Raw genomic sequence first — 6,024 nt, 5'->3', positions numbered from 1 at the left:
ACTCTAGCTGTATTCTTACACAAAACAGAACAGAGCTAGACAACACTTGAAGAAAGCACTAAAAAACAGAGTGGATTGGCATACATTATAATATAACCCTTGTTAAAAACACACAAAAAAAACAGGAAATTCAGGTGATTATGTAGAGGCATGTCAAGGATGTCGACAAGTCACGCACGTGGTGGATACACGTAGTACTGACGACACCATTACCTCAAAAAAGCATGTATCGCGATATTTTCAGCTATGTGTTGCGTCATTCCACCCACACACATCATCGATTTAAACTTCAGTATTTTAGTTCCCCTTGAATAAAACAAATATATCTTTTACGTGTGGTTTGTTTCGTTTTGTAGCTTCAGGCCGGTGCAGAGTGTGGGTTATGGGGGTCAAAACCCGTCCCTGCTCAAGCAAAATGTCTTAGGGGGTTTTTTTAAATAAATTTTCCGAGGAGCATAACTCGACTCCCCCCTCCCCCCGCTATAAACTCCGGTTGCCACCATCTAGACCCCACCCTCTCTCAACACACACACAGACACACACACACACACACACACACACACACACACTCTCTCTCTCTACTTCCTGCACACGTGCCTGGGGCTTATAGTTCAACCAATCGTATAACCGGCCTCGGTGGCGTCGTGGTAGGCCATCGGTCTACAGGCTGGTAGGTACTGGGTTCGAATCCCAGTCGAGACATGGGATTTTTAATCCAGATACCGACTCCATACCCCGAGTGAGTGCTCCGCAAGGCTCAATGTGTAGGTGTAAACCACTTGCACCGACCAGTGATCCATAACTGGTTCAACAAAGGCCATGTTTTGTGCTATCCTGCCTGTGGGAAGCGCAAATAAAAGATCCCTTGCTGCTAATCGGAAGAGTAGCCCATGTAGTGGCGACGGCGGGTTTCCTCTCAAAATCTGTGTGTGGTCCTTAACCATATGTCTGACGCCATATAATCGTAAATAAAATGTGTTGAGTGCGTCGTTAAATAAAACATTTCTTTCTTTCTTTCAAGCAATCGTATAGGGGTTTTTTTGGTGTTACGTGTTTGCCACGATAGTACTCGACAGACGATGGGGGAAAAACATAGCAATATAACCCAAAACACGTAGCTTTGGTGTGAAGCAAACGTAAAGCAAGAGAAAAAACTACACACTTTCTTCAAGTGGATTCCACCAATGAGATCCATGGAAAATGCTTTAACACGTACAAACAACGCAGGTGGATGTAGTTCAGTGGTAGAGTGTTCGCTCGAGGTGCGGTGGGTCGACGCAGTATCAATCGATCGATATCCGTGTACTTGGAAATGTTTTATTTAACGACGCACTCAACACATTTTAATTACGGTTATATGGCGTCGGACCGTGTACTTCGATTTGTTTAACCTTCTCGATTAGTGCCCCACGACTGATATTTCAAAGGCTGTGGTATGTACTGTCCTATCTATGGGGAAAACCGGTTGCTTACTTTTCAAAGGAGTAGCCTGTGTGGCAACAGTGACGTAGCAGGTCTCCCTCGCTCTACCTCTGAAGTATCGAAATAACCATGTTAGACTTCACATAGTCGTAGTTTATCAAATGTGCTGAGGTGTCGTTACACAAGCTACCGATCGCGTAATTAGCGTAAAACTGTGATTACTGATGGACAAGCACACGAAGATTGCGATCAGTGAATTTGTTTTCTTGTATCAACTTCTAACATCGCACACAATCCAGTAATGTTTGACCTATATAATACAATGATCTAGTTAACAGTAAGATTTGAATTATACTACTCCACCTTCTTAATATCACAAAACTATTGTTACGTTCATGCTACGGCTGGTCTTGGACAGAACTAAATTTTGTCGTAAATCTGGTAATTTACGTTTGTCTTAGGACAGGAGTAAAACTACGAGTAGTTCGTGTTACAAATCTAACTTTTAAGTATTGCTTTCCGAAAACCGTAAGTTTAGTAGGCCCTTCCGAACTGATCTGTACACACGTTTCCGATTACATATTTTTCATTTAACACATTATGGAAACGCCACCTTGGTGTATAAAACCACCCCAAACTATTTAAATTTGTGCATCTGAAAGATCGCACCGATACAGATATTTATTTTTAAAAACAAATTTTAAAAAATAATTTAAAAATCATAGTACTTCAAGATAGGTGCCGTTATTGCATTCATGTTTATATGGATGGATCACAGGATGAGACATCTGTGGCTTGTGCGATATTTCCATCGGATACAAATTTTGTTTATGAGATTGCCCAATTCATAATCAGCCTGCATCTTTCTTTCTTTTTTTCCTCTCTCCCCCCCCCCCCCCCCCCTGTTCATTTTTACTCCTGTGATATTTATATTTTTAAACAACTCGTTAAAACGGGGTTTTAACTTTAGAATGTTTATATTGATGGTCACCAATTCACATCTGTAAATTGATTAAGCACAACCCAAATTGCATTGCATCCAAATGGGCACCTAGTAGTTGTCCTTGTCGACATGGTATAAACTATATATTGTCTTCTCGCTCGCCAGCCTCATATGATCGATTCTGTAACAGCCGTTACTTTATTGGCATACCAAGTGTCATTGGATCAAGGTCTTCCAGTTAGAATGTTAAACATGCGGAGTTTGTCACAGACCGCAAAGTATCATCGCTCTGTGAGACATCCAATATATTTAATTTGATTTGACGTGGTGAGGATGCTAGTTACAATTGCGTTATGTTTGCACCAATAAGCCAGCGTATTTGCAATAAAGAATTGCACTGAATTGGCTGCGATTATATTTAAGGGCATTGTTTTGACGGATGGCGTCTTGAACACATGCACGCTATTTGATCTAATGTAGTCACTGCCTTCGGTATATTGAAATCAGTTATTTGGCCTGGAAAGTGTGCTTGTGATGGTAGGATGGGCCTTTGGTTTGTTTGGTTTTTGTTTTTGTTTGTTTTGTTTTTTTGGGGGGGGGTATTATTATTGTTTTCTGGAATGTTTTTTTTTTGTTTGTGTTGTGCCGTTTATTTTTATTATTTTGTGCTGTGTGTGTGAGAGAGATTTGGTTTTTATGTATTATACTACTCAAAAGAATTGAAGGGTCAGACGATATTTTCGACATTATTTTTTGAATGTCAGTTATATTAGCTAGACCATAATGTCACGCATGGTATTGTTCCATTTTGACGAAAGTGGGTCTAAGCAACCCATAAATGAATTAAAATCCACTGTCATTGACACTGTCGACTAGTTCTAATGGCGAAAACATGCTTACATTTGCATGTAAATTAGGGCGAAAGCGAAAGGTCTGCTAAGTGCCCATAACTTGCTTTTTCACAAAGCGCTTCATTTGCACGCTTTGCATGTGTATTCCATGTTCCCAATGCTGAATTTCTGTATAATTCGAGCTTGCGTTCGCGTACGGTGCACACTCCAAATTCGACAATGGTACGACGTCAACTGACTATCGAAGATCGAGGAAGGGCTATTGCTTGGCTTCAGGATGGCAATACGCAAAGAAATGTTGCTCTGAGACTTGGTGTCAGTCAGTGTCGTTGGCCGACTGTGGCAACGGTACCAAGCAACGAATTCTGTTCGAAATCGTCCACGTTCGGGAAGACCCCGAAGCACTACAAATAGAGAGGACCGCTACATCACCAATATGGCTCTACGTCAACGCACAACCACTGCACGCCGATTACGTGACAATCTGCGGACTGCGACTGGAACTCGAGTGTCCGTTCAAACCATACGCAATCGTCTGAGAGCCAATAATCTACGCTGCCGTCGCCAGGCTGTTCGACCATCACTCCTACCACGTCACAGAACGGCCAGACGTCACTGGTGCACACTTCATCTGCGGTGGCAACGTGTTCAGTGGGGTCGAGTGATGTTCACTGAAAGAGTCCAGGTTTAGTCTCCAGTTCAACGACGGTCGGGTTCGTGTCTACAGACGTCCTGGGGAGCGCTTCGCTGACGTTAACGTTAGACAACGTCACCGGTTCGGTGGTGGCAGCGTCATGGTGTGGGGCGGCATCTCTATCCACCACAGGACCCCCCTCTATGTGGTGGATGGCAATCTGAATGGAATCCGCTATCTGAATGAGATTATCCGGCCGTTGGTTCTCCCAGGCCTTCAGCAGATTGGCGGCGGGGCAGTTCTGCAGGATGACAATGCCAGACCCCACCGCGCCAGGGTGGTAACGGACTTTCTCAGACAACAAGTATCGCCAGGATGGATTGGCCAGCATATTCGCCTGACTTGGCCCCAATAGAGGACGCCTGGGACGAATTAGGCAGGAGAGTTCGGGATAACCATGCCCCTCCAGCCAACCTTCATGATCTGGGTCAACTTCTTATGGCAGAGTGGCAGGCCATTCCCCAAGAGTTCTTCAGACGTCTGATCAACAGCATGAGGCAACGATGTGTCGAGTGTATTCGCGCCAGGGGTGGATTCACACACTATTAAACGAATGTTCTAATGTGTAAAATCCATGTTTGACAACCTTCAACTTTGACAGCATGTCATGTGACTTTCTTGTATACAGTGACGTTTATTTGTGGTTTTTTGTAAATATGGAACAAAAAATAAAAAATTTGGTGTAGTTTACATCATCAATCTAATACACTCTGAAACTTATTTGGTTATAAATTTTTGACCCTTCAATTCTTTTGAGTAGTATATGTATTGTGTTGTTTGTTTTGGGTGTTTTTTTAAATATCGCTAGTTGAGGAAGAGCAGAGCACTTCATAAAACCTAGAATGGCAAATCTCAAAGTAACGTGCGGATACAATCTAATTAAAATTAGCTCCACTATTACATGTGGATCTAAAGACAGCCAGTTGGAGCTCATGTCCACCAATCAAAGCCTTACTTGCAGAATCCTGCCAGTGATTTAAAAATAATTTGAAAACATTCCGAATTATCCTGAGGGTATACGACATGTTTCGTGTGAATTACGAATGCCGTAAAACATGTTTTATTTTATAAAATAAATAATTTGTAATGTAAAACTGAAGACTGATTTAGTTGGGGGGTTTTATAAATAAATAAATAATTTTTAATGTAAAATTGAAGACTGATAACCCACCCCGTACGTATTGGTATGGTTCGCTGTACTGCGGCCACTAAAATAGACTCGCCCGATATTTTTAGAATTTGTATGCTCCCAAGTAACGTTATAAAAGGCGAAGTGTGATTGGTCAATATTTAAATTATTATTTACAGACGAAATGTTACCTGGACATTGGGGACTACGCAGTGTTGTTAGTTTTAAATCACTGGCAGGATTCTGCAAGTAAGGTTTTGATTGGTGGACATGAGCTCCAACTGGCTGTCTTTAGATCCACATGTAATAGTGGAGCTAATTTTAATTAGATTGGTGCGGATATTTTTTATTGCTGTGTAATCATAGATATTGTTCCATTAGTATTCGGGACAGGGATTACATTCGGGGGGGGGGGGGGGTAGTAGTTGTTTTTGAGTATGGCCAACTGAAATAATTTAAGAGCTGGATCGTTTTGTGAAGAGAAAAGTAGTTCTGGTGAATTAGTCTCAACTACACCATATTTCCATAGCATTTTGTTATACATTCTAAGAGCATATTACAAAATTACTGAACAGTAACGAGCCCCACAGATGTCCTTGCTAAAATAGTATCATTTGTTAAAACGCCAAGTCCAAATATGAAAGTCAGCCTTGAAAAGAATCACACAAGTTGGAAGACAATCTAACAAACTTGTAACTTACAAAAGATCTAGGTATTTTGCCTTGGAGTTACATTTATGGGACAGAAGATTCCGGATTAACTGTCATACCAAAAATGAAAGTTTAAAACAACCATTGAAACTTTAACCAAGTTCCAAATGACTTGTACCTCCATTTATGCATTTTGACTATAGGTGTTAACTTTATTTGGGGGGGGGGGGGGGGGGGGCGGCGGCGGCGGCTCTTCAGGAAATACAAAGGTTCATTGTAGGCATTAATGAGGTGGTCAGTGCTCTGGTTCAGAATAGAATAATAACTGTTCTATA

This window comes from Gigantopelta aegis, chromosome 14, assembly GCF_016097555.1.
Source record: "Gigantopelta aegis isolate Gae_Host chromosome 14, Gae_host_genome, whole genome shotgun sequence".
Lineage (NCBI taxonomy): Eukaryota > Metazoa > Mollusca > Gastropoda > Neomphalida > Peltospiridae > Gigantopelta > Gigantopelta aegis.
This window is presented reverse-complemented; position numbering follows the sequence as displayed.